Raw genomic sequence first — 22,189 nt, forward strand, 5'->3', positions numbered from 1 at the left:
GCATTAATTTTTCATGCCGCTCGGTCTGAAACGTGAGGACGGTGGCAACAGGAAGCAGACCGGAGAGGAGGAGTTGTGTCAGGAAACATCAGATCTGATTTATGAAATGTTACAGAGCGCCGCATCGCCAGCTGCTACAGAGATGCTGCTGTATGAAATGTACATCGAGCTAAACTAAATGAAAATGTTGACTTGGCAACTTGCTGAAATCAAATAAGTAAAAACATTTTTTCAGTTACGCGTAGAGGTCACTACACTGGACAGCTATTAAAAACCCATTTTCTTGTGTATGCATGGGTTTTAATGGCATAGTTGCACATCAACCACTACAGTGAGACAAGGATAGCTCTTGGCCAGATAAATGGGTGTGATGAAAGGTTTCTCATTAGCCGCCTTTCCACTGTCGGGCCAGTGTGAGCCAGGGCTTTCAACTGGCCGGACTGGGCTAATAGTCTCGGACCTGTAGCACCGAGCCCAAAACCACGCTGCGTTTCCACCGTTGGGCCAGAAGCTCCGCAGCACTTCACTAAAACCCATCCGTAACACAGCTCTTTGAAACAACCTCACACAAACCCATCATTTCACCAACAAATGGAAGTTTTATCAGAAAACTAATAAGAAAGGAATCTAGCGAGATCGCAAAACAAACATGATAAAAGCGGAGTTTTTCGAAGCAGTTTGTTGTTGTTCACCAAAGATTTAAAACACAAGCATCGATGTTATAATCATCTAATATGTGATACATTGACCATAATACATTTAAATGTCAAGATTGCACATCAGGAAAAGTTCACGAGCCGGGATTCGAACTTGAGTTTAGCCGTGCTATATGTAAAGATTTATTGTTTGGCATTTTTGCCATTTATCATGATAGGACAGTATGTAAACAGGAAGTGGGAGAAACAGAGACAAGGGGACAGGATCAGGAAAAGGCCACTAGCCGGGACTCGCACTCAGGTTTCCCGAAACACAACAGTGTTACATGTCAACAAGTTGTCCACGAGGCTATCGGCAGCAAATAGACAGGGAAGGTTTTGTAAATACAACCTCATTATGTAAGAAACTTGGAGGAAAAGACTCCGAAGGCAAACAATCCAGCTTTCGGAATCCGTTCCCCCACCCATAAGATGAGAGATGTTGATGTGGTGACTTGAAAGATGCTGATTCTATTGGGTGTGTGCATGGAGCTTTGCCAGCATCAGTTTGATAAATATTAGAACCTCCTTGTGTATAAAACATCCGACGGCAAATAATCCTGCTGTCAGAATCTGTTCCCCCATGCCCCATGTTGAGAGATGTTGATGTAGTGGCATAAAAGATTCTGATTGTGTTCTATGTGTAGAAAGAGCTTAACCAGCATCAGTTTAAAGATTTATTTTGGGGCATTTCAGCCTTTTATCATGATCGGACAATTATGTAGACACTAAACAAAGTGGGAAGAACAGAGAGAGGGGGACAGGATCAGGAAAAGGACACAAGCCAGGACTCGAGCTGTTTTTTTGCCGTCGGATTCTGTTCCCCCTATGTTTCTTACACAATGAGGTTCTAATATTTATCACAATGCATGATATCACCAGCCTCAATAGCCTAGTGGTCTGAGCCCTGACAATGTTTTGTTTTTTTAGCTTTGGGCGACCCGAGTTCATGTCCCGGGTCGTCAAACTTTCTTTATACTATACTGTCCTCTCATAATAAAAGGCAAAAAAAAATATTCTTTAAACTGATGCAAGTTAAGCTCCATCCACACAAAAAACAAAAAACAAAAAAAAAACAGCATTTTTTAAGCCATTACATCAACACCTCTCATAATGGGAGTGGGGAATGGATTCCGACAGCTGTTTTTTTGCCATCGGATTCTGTTCCCCCCATATTTCTGACACACTGAGGTTCTAATATTTCTCAAATTGATGCTGTTTAAGCTCCATCCACACACAGGATAGAATAAGCATATTTTAAGCCGATACATCAACTTCTCTCATCATTGGGGTGGGGGAACGGATTTCGACAGCTGAACTATTTGCTGTCGGATTCTGTTCCCCCTATGTTTCTTACACAATGAGGTTCTAATATTTATCACAATGCAGGAAATAACTATTTTTTTTGCTTTGGGCGACCCGAGTTCATGTCCCGGGTCGTCGAACTTTCTTTATACTATACTGTCATATAATAATAAAAGGCAAAAAAATATATTCTTTAACCCTCTGAGGTCGAGAAACGCGCCGACGCGTTTTGCTGGATTTTTTTCACATAGCAGCAACATAAACTTAAATTACTCCGTCATTTATGGTTATACAGAAAAAAGAAATATAAAAAAATAATCTGTGATATTTCTACTTTTGTATGTGTCCACTTACAATCAAATCAAAACATTGTGCTTTTGTAAAATAAAGAAAATAAACAGGGTGTGCGTTCTGCCTCTCCGTCGCGGTGAACTTTTTTTTCTTGAGCACGTCTATAAACTGAAACAAAACTCAGCGAATACTTCTCACACATTTATGAGCCATATACCTTTATACACATTTAAGTGTGTACTTTTAAATGATCGGATTCAAACTGAAAACAAATATTCTCTGTTTAAGTAATTTGTATAAAACCAACAGGATGTCCAGTATCTCAAACGCTTGCTAATTACTTTTTAATTCGACACGCCCACTCGCGCAAAAGAGATTCACATGCAAATCTCCACATGGGACGCGAACGCCCTCGTTACCTCAAACACAAAACACCAAAAAACTTCACAAGTCTCTGCTTTTCGTCGAGTTTGGAAGACAAGTCTGAGCTTACATTGGATTTACATCAGAAGAAGAAGAACGCGATTTGAAGACAAGAAAGATGTAAGGTAAGAAATTCTTACTTATTAGTTTATGGTATTGTTGCATAAACTTCACATTGCAGTTGAACTGTTGCTAGATATATGGTGAATATTATACTATTTAGACCCGTGTTTCCTGTTAAATACTGTTTGTGGATATCTGCTCAAACATAGATAACCATATGTATATGTATAACCATAATGTTTAATATTTTGGAGCGCGATGGCGTTTGAATGTATCATATTTTGGAGCGCGCTGTGGGTTTTAATGTATCATATTTTGGAGCGCGCTGTGGGTTTGAATGTATCATATTTTGGAGCACGCTGTGGGTTTTAATGTATCATATTTTGGAGCGCGATTGCGTTTGAAAGGAAAAATGCACCAAACATTAGGCTTTATGTTTTTACTATTATCTCATTTCATATCATCATAACGAATGGAAACATTTGAAGTAACATATGATAATCAATATATTTTTCTCTAGCGTAGTTGTTCTTGAAATCTTTTGGAAGATTTAATTTATTGTTATTATTATTTTATGCAGCACTGCATAGCCTATGCCTACAAGGCACAACAAACCTGGTGTTCATTATATATTGTTGGAAACGTGTGTGTGTGTGTGTATTCTGTGAATTTTAAAAAGAAATTTTAACCAGAAAAATCTAAAATCTATTCCCAAAATCGTGCAGCCCTATAGTTTCTCTTGACATCAGTATGTTCACAGTTTTTTCTTTTTTTTTTTCTTTCAGGGACCAGATGCAACTGAGTCCTGCTGACTTCAACATTCACATGAGTCTCTGTACATGAACATGGTGTGAAAATCAAACACCTTGGAAATGAAAGGTATGTACAATGTTTTTAGGAATGGCACAAAGGTCTCTGTCTTTGGATCATTGTTTTCAATGTGCTCTTTTGTCATTTGTATTTTTGGATTGTGTTGTGTTGTAAATAAATCCAAACAATCTAAAAGCCATTCTTTTTTAAATCTCCTCATTCTTTGTGCAAGGTTGCTCTGAATGACAGGGCCTGATCGCTCCTAATAGGGCCGTTAGGGGAGTGTCTTTGTCTTTCTCAGGTGTGAAAAGCTTACATATTCATGAGATGATCACGCCTCTTCGCATATGGCTTTGTCACACAAAACACGTCTTAGAAATTTTAAATCAATATATTGTCTTATCTGAATGAGCAGTCAGGGTGATTTTCACATAGTTTTGGAGCAAATATTCTAGGCTATGTCATACAATTTTCAAAAGTCTTGTGAAGAAATAATCAGTATGGGTTTCATGGCCTTATTTCAGTGAGAATTTTTTTTTGTATTTTCACAAACCACGCATAAATGTCATTATCTCAAAACTACAAACTTTTACATACATGCTGCTGATATATTATTGTAGCAGAGTTTGTGCTGAATACAGTGTAATTAGACTTTAGCCATGAAAATGTCACTAGTAACAGAAAAAAACACAAATGTCAGAGCATGTCAGACCACCTCCAGGGCCCAGAAAACAGCTCAGACCTCAGAGGGTTAAGCTCCATCCACAGTCGATCCAATTTTTTCTGTGGAACACAAAAGAAGTTCCAACTTTCAGTCAATGCGTACTGAAACTGTTCGGATGCCAACATTGTTCAAAATATCTTATTGTGCTCCACAGAAGAAAAAGTCATACAGGTGTGGAACGACATCAGTACGAAGTGGCTATCCACCTTAAAATAAAAACCATTATTTATTTATTTCTCTCCCGAGATTCCATAGTCCTAATGTGGCCGTAGGTTATATGGAACCATGGGTGCTGAACGGAAATTTCCTTCACATACGAACTCCACGATCTTTTTCCACCCCTTCCTGTCCTGAGCCGCATTCTTGTTGGCATAATCGGGTGAAATACCATACGCTGCTAGGTCCATCTCCACTTGTTTGATCCACGTCTTTTTAGGTGCGTTTCTTAATACTTTCCAGCCGTCAGGCCTGGTTCGCCATAGGGTGCGGTATGGGAGACGGTGCTCATCCATCCTGCAAACATGTCCAAACCATCGGAGGCGGGCACGTTTGATCAAGACGTTGATTTCCAGTTGGTGAGAACAGCGACGGCGGACTTCCTCGTTCGGGATCTTGTCGAGGAGTGTGACTCCAAGAATCCGGCGGAGGCAGCGCATTTGGAATACCTCCAGTCTTCTCACGTCTGCCTCTAAGAGTACCCAAGTTTCCGCTCCATATAGGAGAATTGGTAGGATCAGAGTGCGATATAGACGGACCTTCGTTGCTGTTGTTAAAGTCTCCTTCTTCCAGATGCACCAGGAAGTCGAACCAAAGGGCGAAGTTGCAAATCCGATTAGGTGGGTAATGTCGACTGATGCTGCGATCTTATTACCTTGAATGGTCGACCCCAGATATTTAAATGTCTCGACTTGTTCTAGCTGGATCCCATTGAGGTATACAGCTGCCGGATAGTTGTCTGATGTCATAACAACTGTTTTGGCAGCGTTGATTTTAAGCCCAAATCTTGTAGCTTCTTCGACGATATCCTGGATAATTGTGGAGGCTTCGGCATCATCATCGGTGAGAAAAACACTATCGTCAGCATACATCAGGTCAGTGGCATATTCGGCGAACCCGGCTCCAAATCTCACTCCGCGTCGTCCAAAGAAGACCCGCCTCATGATGCAGTCCACGACAATATTGAACAGGCTGGAGGAGAGAATGCATCCCTGTCTAACTCCCGAATTCACTTGAAAGTCGCTTGTCACTCCTCCTTGAACTCGTACATGGCTGGTCGACCCCTCATAGGTGTTCTGGAGGAGGCGTATGATCTTTGGGGGGTACCCTTCCGCTCGTAGTGTGTTCCATAAGGCTGGGCGGTGCACGCTGTCGAAGGCTGCAGAGAAATCAATGAAAACCAACACTGTTCTTTTGCCACATCGGATCCTCTCTTCTAGAAGTTGGCGAAGGGAGAAGATCTGATCGCAACAACTGCGATCTGGCCGGAAACCCGCTTGTTCTTCTCTAGCCGCTTCCTCGCGGCGTTTGAGCATCCACCGGTGAATGATCTTCATGAACACCTTACCAATGATCGACAGGAGACTGATGCCACGATAGTTTTTGCACTCAGACTTGTCCCCTTTCTTGAAAGTCGGGATGATGGTCGCCCGTTTCCAAGCAGTAGGAATAACTTCAGTCCTCTATATCAGTCCTAGCAACATGTGTAGGCGGCGTTCCAGAACTTCTCTTCCATGTTTCAAGGCCTCTGCCACTACGCTATCCACTCCAGGAGCCTTGTTGTTCTTTAATGATTTAATGGCAACTCGTAGTTCAGGTAAGGAGGGTTCTAGGTCGTCCACATAGGTGCTCAGGTCCTCAACTGGGTCTGGATCTGCCGTCGGACCTTGAAGAGCAGGATGGTTGAGCAGGTCTTGGAAATACTCCTTCCATCGGTTTAGGCGTTCCTCATTTGATCTTAGGAATTTCCCCGTCGAGTCCTTGATATTATTGACCAGTGGCTTGTTCTTCCCTGCTAAACGCCGGATGGTTGAATATAAGGTACGGAATTCTTTGCGGTTAGCTGCTGTTTCCATTTCCTCAGCAAGTTCCTCCCAATAGGCGGCACGTTCCTTCTTTAGCCTCTTTCGTATGATCTTATGAAGGCGACGATATTCATCCTGGTTAGCCAGCTTATTCTTCTTTCGTTGTTCAATAAGGGCCAATGTTTCCCCAGTGATCCAAGGCTTGGATCTACGCTTCGAAGGTGGGCACACTGCCGATGTACAATCGGAGATCAATTCGGTAAGCTCATTCATGGCCCTGTCCACTGACGTTTCTGGATCACCATTTTCATCTGCAATAGAGATGGCATTGAAGCGGTTTTGCAGGTCAATTTGAAAGGCTTCACAGACTTTAGGGTCCTGTAGGGTCCTGTTTCAGTCTTAGGCGAACTTTGCCGCGTACCATGTAATGATCCGAGCCACAGTCCGCACCACGCATCACTCTGACATCCTGTAACGAGGATCTAAATCGATGGGAAATCGCTATAAAGTCGATACAAGCTCTATACTTCCCATTGGCAGATCTCCATGTTAATTGATGGTGAAGTGGGTGACGGAAGAGCGTGTTTCCGATCGAAAGGTCATTCATTGCAGCAAATGAGAGGAAACAAGTTCCATTGTCATTGATGGAGCCCACACCAAAAGGACCTAGTACTCCTGGCCATGCATGATCGTCACGTCCAGTGTGAGCATTTAGGTCACCCATGAGTATATTGATGTCAGACCGAGGTAACGTTTCCCAGGTGTCTTGAAGTTGGCAATAGAAATCGTCCTTTGCCACATCTGTGCTGACTTCAGTCGGTGCATAGACTACTACCAGGTTCGAATTAATAATACCATGGAGTGAGAGCATCGCAATTCGACTAGAAATGGGTTGAAAACCGGCGACATAACGATTAAAGCTGCTGTCCACGAAGAAACCTACACCTTCCACATGTTTGGTCCCGCCCAACGCTATCTCACGACCAATTCGTACGAATTCGTACGAATGATAAAAAGTTGGCTAATTCGTACTAATTCGTACGACCTCACTCGTACGAATTTGTACGATTTGTCTAAACCCACGTGATGGGTAGGTTTAGGGGCGGGGTCAGGGGTAGGTCATTCGTATGAATTCATACGAATTGGCCAATTCGTAAAATATGTACGATTTTGCAAAAATCGTACTAATTCGTACGAGTCAGGTCGTATGAATTCGTACGAATAAGCCACTTTGTAGAATTTGTACGTTTTCCCGTGAGATCGGGCTGTCCCGCCGGAGAAATAGAGCTTGAAGTTCGTTCGCTGATGAGGGACAGCGACTGACATGTTCCCAAAATCAGTTAATATCAATTCTGTGATGGCTGCAATGGCAACGTTGTACTTGGCCAATTCTTGAGCCACCTGTTCTCGTTGTCCCACTGCATATCCGGTTCTGATGTTCCATGTGGCGAGAAAGACGGGGCGTTTGGTCGAAAGCGGCAGACCAGGTGGTGATTGACTTCCCCTTCCAGTAGCATACTTCTCACCGACGTCCTGGGGTTGGGAAGTGACCAACGTCGACGCATCGGCTGCCCCGGATGCGGTAGCATTTTTCGGGTTTCGTACTTGAGCTTTGTCCATTCAGATTCGAGCCTAGGTTTTACGACCAGTGGGCAGCTGGTCAACCCTCCTCCTTTTTCCGGGCTTGGGACCGGCATGGGATGCGTTGACAGTTTTTCATGAGATCATTATATTAATTTGTGGAATGGTTACAATTATGCAGAGTTTTAGTAAAATAAATAAATAAATGATTTTAAGAAGTCTGCTTCTCTAACTTATTTATATTATGTCCAACTTAAGGGCAATCTGCAAACTGGTTGGTGATAAGCCAGACACCTGGGACAATTATCTTGACACCGTGATGTTCGACCTGAGAACAAGAAAACGCCTTACAACAAAGTTCTCACCTTTTTTCTTGATGTTTGGAACTGAGGCCCGATATCCTTGTGAAGTGCCTGATGACCATTTGGTAAAGTCTGAATAAATGCATCAAGTTCTTGATTATTATTAGCAATATATGCCAATATTTTGTTTTGTTGTCGCATATATCCGGTCATACATATTTATACTGCCATAGTGACGGCTTTTGTACCTTTTTTTTCTGAGAGTGTATTTATAAGGATAGTTACTCACAACTCACTCTCACAACTGTTTGATTTGACAGATTGACAAAAAACATTGAAGATATTATAGAGGAGGAACTGCTGTCAGAGGATATACAACAGCAGGATGAGATTTTCCACATTGCTCAAGGAAATGTTGAAAAGGCCACCAAAAAACACATGACACCCAAGGCTCCAAAATATAGACAATGCAAAAGAAAATCCCTGCAGGTTTTTGCCCCTGAAGCTTGCTCCACACAAGCTTCAATTCCTGCAATTGCACATGACCCAACACCTGCTTCAGATCTCACACCAGCACCAGCTCTCACTACTGCCTCTTCACCAGCACCAGTGCCAGCTCTTGCCCCTATACCACCCCCTGCTATGGCACCAGCCCCCTCAGCTCCTGGATCAGATGTAGCAAGCATTCATAAATGTGTGTTTCACAAAATGTGACTTCTTTTTAAATGTAGTGCATTTACTGCATTCTTTTTGGCTCTACCAGGGGATAAAGAAATTTCAGCCATACAAGCTTTTGTGTAATAATTCCATATTGTTTCTTTTAGATGTTTCTAAAGCTTGGGAGTGATGAAGGCTAATATGCTTTTGTCAAAGATTGAACCGTATAAAATGTTTTATTGGGACATTTTACGAACTGGGCCTGGAAATCAGTTGGAGAGTGAGGTAAAATATAGGTATGACAAAAGAATAATTAATTACAGAGTGAATTGCTGTTTAAAAGATCTCATTAGAGAAAATTAACATTCAGGTGTATAAGACACTGTTGCTAATAATTTTTAAATTTACAGGTGATCAATCTTTACCTTTTCAACTTAATGAAGAAATACAATGATGGCTTGGACGAAAAAGCATTATACATAGGCTCATGTGCAATGACTGGTGTGTGGAATTGGAAAAGCCCAAGATTCAGGGTTACTAAAACAGTTTTTTTCTTCTTCATTTGTTTTACAGTCCATTGCAGTTTAATGTTATTATAAAATAAAGTTATATGTTTGAATAATATGCGCTATTTCTTTCAGTGGGATCCAGTCAATTACAATATTATTTTTGGTGTGGTTCATAAAAAACTTTTTTTTTTTTGGTTTTGTTGTTGTTGTTATTATTTCTACTTCTATTCAGAATGGCTACACAGAAGCAATATTCTCCCAGGCTGAATATGTTTTACAGTAGAATACACTTTTGATGCAAGCCACAAAGGCTTCCCATGACAACAGTAGTGGTGTTTGGGTATGTAAATACCCATGTAAAATTGTAAGTTAATGTCTGAGATTCAATATATTTTTATCTTTTATGTACTAAATTTTTATTTATTTATTAGCCCTCAAAGAGTTTGCGGACCCAGAGTCAGACCAAGGACTGGTAGCCGCCCTAGACACCAAACGGGTCCGGCGTGAGGCAACCCAAGCCTATTTCAAGACGAGCGTACTTTGGGGCACGCAATGAAACTGACATGGATGAGGACTTAAACTACAAGACCCTCTTCCTAAGAAACCTCCACCCTGGAGTAAGCCACTATCTAGGCGTCATGCCTGCCCTCACACAATGACTACGCAACCATTGAGGGATCTGGCACACAATCTGGCCTATGGCCTCAGAAAAGGGAACCAAGCCACCAGCAGTTTGTGATTTCAACACTCAACATCAAGGATTGGCCCTAGAGGGCACCCAACATCACGAAAGCACCAAGCTGCTTAAGAACAAAGAGAGCCCTCCTTCAGCAAAGAACGGGATGCCAGTGTCAGGCCCAAACAACTGCTGGTACAATTCAAGGAGACCAGCCATAAGCATCAGGATGCCACTGAGAAATCATGGGAGCAGTCATGGCTGCACAAAAATCATTTTGACAATTCATGGAACCAGCCATGCACGGTCGTATGGAAACTCAAAGAGAAAAGGTTCATGGGAGGCCAACTGGACATCCAAAGGAAAGTCACAAACGCCCCAAGGAACAACCAGCCCAAGAGGACGATGACGAAATCCACCCAGGCATCAATCAGACCAACCCCACACTGAGCCCACACAAGAACAAAAGACTGTATCAGTTCACAAGAAGCCGGAAGCCAGAGCTCCTGACATCAAAGCAAATTTAAAAGTGCTGGCTAATGTTAAATCATAAATACTAAGGATATTACTAATGATGTCCAACTTCGCCAGTCAGAGATCACTAAAAATAACATTAAAGAGGTGTGTGAACTGGCAAGTATGACACTGCTCTGGCCCTGTTTGCTGGAGTGATGAGATACATAGCAGACTGTCGTCACTCAGTGGCTGGTGTCCGCAGAATAACATAGTAAGTAAGTAAGTAAGTACGTTTTATTTATATAGCACCTTTCACAGGTATAAGGCCACAAAGTGCTTCACAACAAAACATTTATATCATAAAATACATACAATAAAAGCATAGACAGAACATGATCATATCAACCCACAAGCAGCTAATTAAAAGCCTGAACAAATAGATGAGTCTTTAGTCTGCATTTGAAGGCATCAACAGAGTCAATAGAGCGCATAGATGGTGGGAGGTCATTCCACAACCTAGAAGCAACAGCCTGAAAAGATCGGTCACCTCTTGTACGATAGCGAGTGCGTGGAACCGTCAGCAGATTCTGATCCACAGACCTCAGAGCACGCACAGGGGTATAGCGCTGAATCAGGTCACTAATATAAGAGGGTGCCTGACCATGCAAAGCTCTGAAAACTAAAACCAAAATTTTAAAATGTATCCTATAAGACACTGGTAGCCAATGAAGTTCTTATAGGATAGGGGATATATGAGACCTCCTATTAGTACGTGTCAGAATTCTAGCTGCAGAGTTTTGTACTAATTGCAGTCGAGAGAGCTCCTTCTGGTTTAGGCATGAAAATAAACTATTACAATAGTCTAAACGCGAAGACACAAAGGCATGCATGATAAGCTCCAAATCATTTCGTGAAACCATATTTCTAAGTTTTGAGATTTTCCTTAATTGAAAGAAGCAGTTTCTCGTCAGCTGCTTGCAGTGCTGCACTATTGACATCTTTGTCCAGAATAACTCCCAAATTTCTAAGACTTGACTTAGCAGACTGGCCTAAATCACCCAAGTATTGTTTAATCCCAGGGATTGCATCCTCAGGGGCAATAACCAGTGTTTCTGTTTTGTCTGCATTTAGCTATAGAGAGTTATCACTTAGCCATTTTTTTAATTCCACAAGACAAAGGAGCAAGGAGTTTAACTTACAGATCTCTGATGGCTTAAAGCAGTAGTAAAGTTGGATATCATCAGCAAATAGGTGAAAAGAAACATCACTGAACCTTTGTATGATCTTTCCCAAAGGGATCAAATACAACAAAAATAAAACAGGGCCCAGAACAGAGCCTTGAGGCACTCCACAAAGCAGATCCGCAGACTCAGACCTTATTTGGTTAGCTGTAACACTGAAGCTATGCCCAGATAAATATGAGGAGAACCACTGTAGAACTGACCCTGACAGCCCTACTTGATCCCTCAATCTTTTCAGCAAAACCTGGTGGTCGACAGTGTCAAAGGCTGAGGACAGATCCAAAAGAACTAGAACAGTGTGTTTTCCAGAATCAGCAGACATCATAATGTCATTTGACACTTTCAGTAAAGCCGTTTCGGTAGAGTGTTGTTTACGAAAACCGGACTGAAATGGCTCATGGATGTTACTTTTGTCCAGGAAAAATGTCAACTGTTCGCAGACTACCTTCTCAATGATCTTGGATAAAAGCAGGAGTTTAGAAATAGGCCTAAAACTATTAAAATCCGACGGGTCCAAACCTGCCTTTTTTAGTAGTGGCTCCACTATAGCAGGCTTGAAAGCATCTGGAAAAACACCAGTAGACAGCGAGAGGTTAACCATTTTGGTTACACAACGGCCAATTTCCTCAAACACTTTTAAGGAATAGCCTAAACGGAATGACGTCCGATGAACAGGAAGATGGCTTCATCCTGGTCACCAATTTAGAAATATCAGCAATCGTCACAGTCCTAAAAGTGGACCAAATGCTGGACACTGGTTCAAAGACAGCAGCGGAACCCCACGAATGGGACGGGATTTTATCTTTAATCATTTTGATTTTGTTGGTGAAAAATCCCAAGAAGGCGTTGCTGTCAGCTTCACAAAAAACAGGGATAACTGGGGCAGCAGGACAAACAAGTGTATTTATCGTGTCAAACAGCACTTTTGGATTTTTTTTATTTAATGTTACTAGTTGACGGATATAGTCAGATCTGGCTTTTTTAACCGTCACATTATAGGACAACACAAGATCCCTGAGATAAAGCCTGTGCACCTCAAGGCTAGTGGATTTCCACAGACGTTCAGTCTTTCGACACAGTCTCTTAAGATTGAAAATCTCTTCATTAATCCAAGGCCACGTTTTTGATATATATAAATATGACTTGTGTTGAGCTCCAGAAGGATCACTACAAATAAGGAGAGACGAATACCCTTACATTGCAATGAACATAGGGTTCATTGACAATTTAAAAGTTTTTGTGGCAGACCTGACCTGTTGAAAATACATGGTGTTCATCCCTCTTTGGGTGGTGCTGCTCTTCTCTCTGGTAATATAGTCTTAAAGTTGAAACTTGACTAACCGGTTGAAAAACAGATTTAATACAGATAAACAAATGATAAAGTTCGGTTTGCGGAATATTAGATCCCTTTCTACAAAAGCACTTTTTGTAAATTATATGATCACAGATCATAACCTAGATGCGCTGTGTTTGACAAAACCCTGGTTAAAACCAGACGATTACATTATTTTAAATGAGTCTACCCACCCAAGATTAGCCTTGTCTGAAAGACAAAGAGAGAGGTGTTGCAGTAATTTATAGTAATTTTCCAGTATTACTCAGAGGTCAAGTTTCATTTTCTAGTTTTGAATAGACTCGAAAATTATGTTGGCATTAGTGGAATTGCATTGGCATGGATCAACCATTCTTATCTGACTGTTCAGGAAGCAGACACACACTGTCAGTTTAAATCTAGACTTAAAACATCTCTTTAACCTGGCATACACATAACCCAATAATTTATAACATTGATTTATATTATTCAAATCGGTTAAGTGATTGTTAGGCTGCATAAATTAGGTCAACTGGAACCGGAAACACTTCCTATAACACCCAAAGTACTTGTTAAATCGTAAGAAGAATGGCATCTATGCTAATATTAGTCTGTCTGTCTCATCCTTATCCCGAGGTTACCGTAGTCCATATCAAGATCAGATGGTGGACCAACACCTACACATGACCAAAACGCCCTGAATTTCAGCAGAGACCGTGTCTAGACAATCCCCTGTAAAGGCCTCGTCGACACGACAGCCATTGGCACAGATCCTCAGCAGAGACCACAAGAACCGACAAGTCCTCCAGACAGACCCTTTATATCTTTATAGATGAGAAGAACTAATTTAATAATTGACGGTCTTTCTAACAGAACTGAATCAACACTGAACTGACTTCAGCTGAACAACAGCCGAAATACATTATTTTACAGTTATAACTGTAAAGCTACTTTGAAACAATCTGTATTGTATAAAGCGCTATATAAATATGACTTGTGTTAAACTCCAGAAGGATCACTACAAATAAGGAAAGACGAATACCCTTACGTTGCAAATTATCTGAGCTTTATTTTACATTCTTCCTCAAAATGAGCCGAGATTCGACCATCTAAAGCCACAGGTATCGACGCAAAGGACAATAAACTGCTACAAAGTCCAACGCAGCCCAAGAGCAGATTCAGAGTTAACATCCCGCTTTTGTAGGGAACGAAGAACACCTGTACCCTGGTAAACCAGAGTTCTCGCGAGAGCACAAGTTAGCTGTGTCCCAATGTTGAAGGCTGCATCCTTCGAAGGACTCAGACTTCAAGGATGCAGCCTATGCGTCCTCTGAAGGACGCTCCATGTAGCCTTCCTTGGATTTCCTAATTGCGCAGCCAGGTGTTCCCGATCACCGCTCCTGGCGCCAAGCAACAGTGCGAGAGGACAGCTACTATCCTGATCATTCATTTTGATACAGTAAACAGCTATGGAGCCAGAATTGGCTATTGTCATTCATTTTTATGTTTTATATTTTACTTGAGGACATGGTGAGGATGTTTTAGCCCCGGCGCTGCCAGGTCATGTATTTTCGGTTTAGCCCTGTTTGAATACAAAACCCAATTGAATATAAAAAGTCCAGTATTTCTCGCGCTCGTCATTGGCAGCTGTCACAGTTGCCAGGCGACAAGAACAATCCTTCGTAGGCTAGACCGGTCCGAGCGCTTCAGATGCGTCCTTTGATATGGGACGCTGCTGTAGTGAGCAACAATTTGTTAATATTGTGACTAATTTTGTTACTTTAATTTTCGGAACTGCATATTTCGTTAAGTATTCACTTACAAATGTGAAGTAACCTACTGAAGTACTTTTTTCCTCACATCACAATATGATTACATTAAACTACACAAAAGTAGCTATATAATGTAACAACCAGATATTACTGTATATTGAAAATATACAGAAGTAAAATGCAACATATACGCAGTAATGCAGTAGTAGCCTAATATAAATGCAGTAGTTATTAAAAGTACTTTTTTCAGAAAGCCGTCGATTGAATCAGCCCTGCAAACCTGTTGGTAGACAACTTAGTGGATAGTGGAAATATGCACTCAAACGCTCTGGAGACCATCCCAGATGATGTCCCACCAGCAGGAGGCCTTAGGGGCAGCCCATCCCGGTCCAGCAGCTCAGCTCAATAGAGTCTACATCATTTTTTTTCTTATTTTATGTATTGTAAAATTAAATGTTTATGTTGATTTTGATATGTTTAACGTATTTTGTAAATAGTTGGAAAAAGTGCTTTAATGTAGCCTATAGAACAAATGATTTTCATTTACCAATTTTATTTGAAAAAATAAAAAGGTATAGAATTTGTTTCATGCAGAAAGTATTACTGTCATTACAAAAATAAACAATGTCCAGAACAATTCATTCTCTTTTATTTACACAATTAAAGTAGCATAAAAATAAATGTACATAATTTTTCTTTTAAAAAATAAAAGTGAAAAAAGTTAAACAAGAATATGTAGAACATTTTTCAATCATTCTCTCAAGAAGAGAAAACAGCCTGTCCATCCTCTCCCTTCTTTCCTGTGCACTCCTCGCCTCTGCCTCCCTCTGTAGTTGCATTTCTTCTCTGATCAAGTTCAAAAACCCGTCCTGTCTCGCCGCCTTCGTGCTGGTGCTCCTGCTGGTGCTACTGGTGGTGCTGGTGCTGCTGCCCCTGGCTCCTCCTCACCGTGGGCACCCACTACTGAACTCGGCCCTGGTGTGTCCTCAGGGATTGAGGCGATGAGGACAGGGGGGTTGGTGCATTGCCTCTGTCCCAAAACCTCATCCATGAGGACAAATCAGGGCCAAGTTTCAGCAGTGGGTTTCCCACTCACACTCTCACCTGTCCCAGGACACTTGCAATCCTAAAGGCAGAGCAAATGAACCATGGCTTGTTAACAACAACAGGACAATACATTTCAGCAAAGATGTGTGTATTACTTTTCTTATATATATATATATATATATATATATATATATATAAACCCATTTTTTCCTGAATTGTTCTAAAAAAGCAGAAAAGGGTACTTAACACAGAGGAGCAATCTTAAGTGCATTGTTAACACTGCAAAATATGACACATCAAGACATGCATACAAAATACTTAAGAAATCATATTTCTGTATACTAAAATTTGGTTAAAACCAAATAGCATGACAGCACTACAAAAACACATAAAAGTGAAACCCCATTGCCTTATCTACTGCTTTTCTTATTGTTTTGGGCTTTATTGGGTGAGTGATATTTCTTATAATACACAAGTGCAAATATTACAAATAGGTCGTTAAACTAATAACGTTATTACCACAAGTTTTGCCTAAAACTACATGATAAATGTAGCCACGCAATGGTGACGAAGGAGTTAAGAAGAAGTTTATAAGAAATTTAACTCTGGTTTCGCTAGCTATTTGAGTAAATTAAAACATAATACTTACATTTAAATGTGAATTTGCTGTCCACCACCGATCTCTAGTCTCGGCCGCCTTTAAAAATAAGTAAATAAATGCTGTCGTCAACGGCGCGCAATGACTTATGGGGTAGAATAGGCCGCTAAGTGTCCATTTATGTATCCTTCTTTTCACGGGGAAACGAAGGGTGCATTTGGCGTCGCTTTTGAATCAGGGAAGCCTTCGTCGCGGCGCGATGACGCAACCGGCCTTCAAATACGGACTTCGGAGGATGCAGAACTGAATTGGGACAGCCTTCATCGAGCCGCGTGACGCAATCGGCCTTCAAATGCGACCTTCCAAGGATGCAGCCTTTGAATTGGGACGTCCTTCGTCGCGCCGCGGTGACGCAATCGGCCTTCAAATACGGCCATCCGGCCTTCAAATACGGCCTTCGGAGGATGCAGCCTTCACTTTGGGACACAGCTACAGAATTTGCTCAGCGAGTTACTCTGGTGTCCAGTAACAATGCTCATTAAATATGCCCCTCGATCTGAGCTGCACCAATCACATCTGGTTATCTGATATAGGCGGGCCAGAGGCGAGCTAAACAGAAGACGACAGCGCTGTGACGTCGAAGTCATTAATAAACATTTTCAAATGCATGCTTGGTGCCGCCCCTCGAGCTGGCCGATTTTCATTAGTCGACATCAGACCATTTTAGATTTAGGTCTGGATTTCCAGGCTAGAACACCTGCGCAGGTGCTCCCAATCACGCCACAATCAGCCAGTCACCTAACAATACAGACGCAACACACACAAAACAAGGAATGGCTGACAGGAACGTCACTCTTGACCTTAAATGTTCAATGTCTTTTACAGGTGTAGCCACATATTTGTTCTTCCAAAAAAACTAAAATTGACTATAGAGAAGTCGTATTATTTTTATATACATTTTATAAAGAAAATGTTACAGTCAACTATTGTTGTGGTTAGTCATTATGTAGAAATGGAGATTTAAATACTCATTGTAAAAAAAAGTATTGATTCTTCCTAATTGTGAGGTATAGGTGAGGAAAAAGGGAACCCGTATTGAAACTAAGAGATTGCAATAAATAAATAAAAGCTGTCAGAATTCTATCCTGTATGTGGATGGAGCTTAACCAGAATGATTTTGATACATATTAGAACCTCCTTGTAACCTCCAGCAATCCAGCTGTCAGAATCCGTTCCCCCACCCCCATGATGAGAGATGTTGATGTAGAGGCTTATAAGATGCTGATTCTATCCTGTATGTGGATGGAGTTTAACCAACACTTGAAATGAAGAGATTCCACACCGTTCCGTGAAGGGAAATGGGAGCGGTGTCGTCGCGGTGTGTCGTCACTTAAAGCTACACTGTGTGATATTTTCCCCCATCTAGCGGTGAAATTGTATATGACTACCCAGTGAATATTAGTTTCTGTTCCTTTCAATTTCGAGGGCGTTTTAACTCCTACGGTGGCCGTATTATTCCAAGATTAACATGGCTTCCAGTTTGACTTCGTCCAATTGCGCCTTTAAAACGATCACCTGTGATCCGTCGCAGCACAGATTTATGTTACAAGGTAAACAATACTTTTATAATAAGTAACGCAAGTTATACTAGAGGTCGTTCTGGCGTTATGCACAACCATGCTATGGTTAGACAAGCAACTATAAAACTTTGAAATTACACAAATAGGCTGGATTACCTCTCGAGAGGAAAGCAGGCAACCTTGGCGTCCGTTTTAAAATCTTTGCTCCTCGAGCTCTTTCCGTCTGGGAAAAGTTACTCCAGTATTGACTTTGGTCTTGCTGATTTGCCTGTCGCGTTGACGTTTTAATTCTCTCTTTCGCTTCCTTGGCGACTCTGCTACATGTCCTCGAAAATAGGCGTGATCCTCCATCAGCAATCTTTCAAATCTGCCGGCAGTCGCGAGTAATCTCCCCCTCGCATTCGTCTCTGTGTCACTGAGTGTAAAGCGCGAAAGGAGAAGCTTGAATTTACAGGCATGTCCCTCTTTGGCTAATGTAGTTTCAAGATGGAGGGGCAACATGGCGACCGGCATTCGAACCCCTCACCCGTATGTACTTTCAATGGCAGATTATAAACTTACGAGAATACTTTATTACTTGAAAGAAGTAAATATACATTAATGAGCACATATATTTTTGAAAGAACTAAGTGTTTTTTGCTAAGAATCAACTAAAAAAATTACACAGTGTAGCTTTAAAGGTAGGGTAGGTAATCCTGTTCAGAAACACTTTTTTTTATACTGGGTGAAATGGTCCTTCCATCCTGATAGTAGTCAATACATTATGTGTTTAGAAAAAGGAATGAAAAAAATCAGACCTCTGTAGCAGCTGCAGGACAGTAAAAACTCTGACCAATCACTGCCATTCGGTGCGAATGTAAAGAACCAATCAGATGCCTTCATGTCTCGTGCCCGCCCCGAGCCCCACTGCGCGCGCTGCCCGGCGTGCACTCATCACATGTCACCGTTCCCGGAAATATTCAGCTCAAAGCACCTGCATATGCAGTCAGCGAAGGCAAACAAGGCAAAAACTACTTCCTCGGACCCTGCCCGCGCTCTTGAACGACCTCCTCTGCTTCGCCCTCAACCCCGGACCTGTCCTCGAGCCGACGATGCGGTACTTGTCTCCGGACTCGGAGTGTACGTTAGTCTTCATTAGAGTCAACAATGTTTTCATCATGGAAACTCTTACATGCAAAACACCGTATATGTTATGAATCTTACACGAAATTCATCTTCATCACAGTGTAACTGATGGTAATGGAAAAACGTGTATCAATGCAACCTGTTTTTAGTTTTGCCTTATAAATATAGCTCGTTACCGAATGAAACTTTACCATTATCGATATGCTAGCTTGATAGTGAGTACTAAAATAAATCTTATTTGTTTATATTCATAGTGATAAAGTTAGGTATTTTATTACATGTGATTCTGACATGATGTCACTGTATGTACTGCGCTCCTTCCTCTCCACTCGTCTCAGGTAATAAATGCGTCTTGTTCCAGCCTGAGCGTTTGGCGTCGCGCGTTCATGTGTTTTGGGGGCGTGGCTTTGGAAGGAGCTCAGAAGGGAGGGGGTGGAGTGAATGGAAATAATGAGCTGTGTTTATTGCAGATTAAAAGGTCTACAGTCACTCGATTTTTATATTTTCTTTTTCAGAGTACTTACATTTTAATTATGTATTGGTATATAAAGACAGTTTAAACAAATTTGGAATGTTTTTTTTTTAGAAAAATGATTACCTACCCTACCTTTAAGCACTCACGTTGACTTCTGACAGTCTCGTTCACACAAGGGGAAATCCCACCATAAGTCAGTTCCAAAAGGGCAAAGTCCAGCCGGGCTTTTGCAGTTCAATCGCATCAGCATTCAGCACAGTAGCGACGGCACTCCTAACTTCCCATCTCTATACTCTCTCTCCGCACCCGCTATCTTTCTATCTTCATCGCCGGCGGCCCTAACCGACCGCGAACGAAAATGTAGCTGCAAGACTTTTAACAGGGTTCTCAAGTTTTATCAAAAGCTTGGAGTGAGATCACATGCGGTTAGGGGAGGAGCCCTAATGGAGGCCCGCCCCCGCCTGTCCCCGCCCCCCAATTTTACCCATTGTTCATAATTAACCAGCACAAATTGAAATTATAACAATTGGTAAATCTGATAAATGACAGAGCAATTCATCACATCAAATATACTATTTAATGTTATATTTCAAATTACAAATATACAAAAATATAACAAATTGCCCCTCGTGAGAATTTTTTTTGCATTTTAATGTTAAATCCATCAATCTGGTGCACTTTGAGAGTTCAAAATTAAAAGCTCCAAACTATATTCAGTGTGCAAATTAAACAAAGAAAAATTTAAACCTCTTTTAGTTACAGTGTCTATTTACATTACACCTACTACATAATAATAGTTATAATATTAATCCTATGACCGTAATAGCCATATTTTGTAAAAACAAATGCACTAAAAAATAAAGGAAACTTTCATAATTAGATTTGTACCTATTTCTATACTTGAAAGAGATAAGCACATGATCTTTTATTTTGACGCAAACTGCATCAAGCTTTTATTTTGGCGGAAAACATGGTTTACAAACGCCTCTCATTAAATTTCTAGTGAATTGCGGTAATCGTCAAATATGCAGATATGGAAATAATCTGTAACTGGGTTATGGGTTCCTACACTCATGACATGGCCTAAGTGTTTTGAAAGTAGTTCTGCTTACCGCGGATTACTCATCTCTCTCCTGATCCTCCTCACTATCATCATCATCACAGGAGCTGATGAAGGGCAGAAAACATACTGTATATTTTGACACAGTTTACAGTGTCTGCTTTAAGGGCCAGTTTCTATTGTTTCACGCTATTTCTCTGCACATTCCTTGCGTTTCTTCTCCATATCGCTGAATATTTTGACAGATACACACTGACATTGCTGCACGCTCGCTCACTCGTTTAAAGTTGTGATTGGGCCAGCCCAGTGTCAATCAAGAAAAGAACCAATTGAGAACCAAGAGCCGCTGATCTACATGTTTCATGGGCTGGTCTGTCAGAAAAAAAACCCCTACTTTTTTTGACCAATGCATTACACCAGCACAAACCCAGCGCGTTCGCGCGATGTTGTTGGTTACCTAGTAACGAACGTACGGTGCGTGCACACTTTGTGTGCGTGCGCCTCGTACACAACGTTATAAAGCTTGCAGGACAACTTGGTTGGCATTGCCTTTTCAGCGTGAGAAATACATGGTGTGGAGTGTGAGCGTGTGAACTGGTTGAATTGCGTGTGTCTCACGGCCAATGCGTGAGACTTGAGAGCCCTCAGTGCTAAAAATGCGACCACATTACGGCGGTTTTGCGTTCTCTGCACTGGTTGAATTTTAAAATTCTTATTTTGGTGTTTAAATTATTAAACGGTCTGGCCCCTCCTTACCTCTCGGATTTATTAGTTGAATATCGTCCAGTTCTGTCTCTCCGGTCGTCCAACCAGAGATTGTTATGCATTCCGAAGTCGAAGCTGAGATGCAGGGGTGACCGCGCCTTCAGTGTGGGATGCTCTGCCTCTCTGTATCATCACTGTCTGTTTTTAAATCTAAGCTAAAAACTCATTTTTTTGCGAATTGGCATAATAAATGAGGAAGTTGAATTGCATTGTTTTTCTTCTTAATTATATTGTATTGTCTTATGTCTTCAAAATAGGTTGTGATTAATTGTGCTATATAAATAAAATTGACATTGACATCTCACGGACACAGATTCGCCAGTTCTGATCTTATGGTGCTTTTCCACTGAGTGGCACGACTCGGTTCGGCTCACTTACTTTGGCTCTGTTTGCTTTTCCACTGCAGTTTAGGAAAAAAAAAAATCCTGACTGTGGTTTATAATGCATGCATGGAAGGGTTGATTTATTTAGTTTTAGTTAAGTTACCTGTAAAAACCTGGTATGTAGTATGCTAGTATTTCCATATAAAAAGATTTTGGAAAAGCATACTTCATACTCTTACTAAATAAACATTGAAATAAAATACTTTAAGCTAACTTTGTCAAGGCAACATTTCTAATTTAGTTCAAGTTAAAGTGCTAAAATATGAAACATAAAAAGACTGCTTTGACTGTAAAATGTTTTAACAATTTTTTCTCACA

General features: G+C 41.1%; 1 long non-coding RNA gene across 1 annotated transcript; it reads right to left on the reverse strand.

Moving 5' to 3' along the window:
- Positions 1 to 15,465: 15,465 nt before the first annotated feature.
- Positions 15,466 to 16,980, reverse strand: LOC309497996. Its single transcript, XR_014205790.1, has 2 exons — positions 16,535 to 16,980; positions 15,466 to 15,964 (listed from the first exon to the last, which is right to left on the reverse strand). It is a non-coding gene; the product is annotated as an uncharacterized lncRNA (long non-coding RNA).
- Positions 16,981 to 22,189: the final 5,209 nt, after the last annotated feature.

The sequence above is a fragment of the Leuciscus leuciscus genome (assembly GCF_965113295.1).
Source record: "Leuciscus leuciscus genome assembly, chromosome: 4".
NCBI lineage: Eukaryota > Metazoa > Chordata > Actinopteri > Cypriniformes > Leuciscidae > Leuciscus > Leuciscus leuciscus.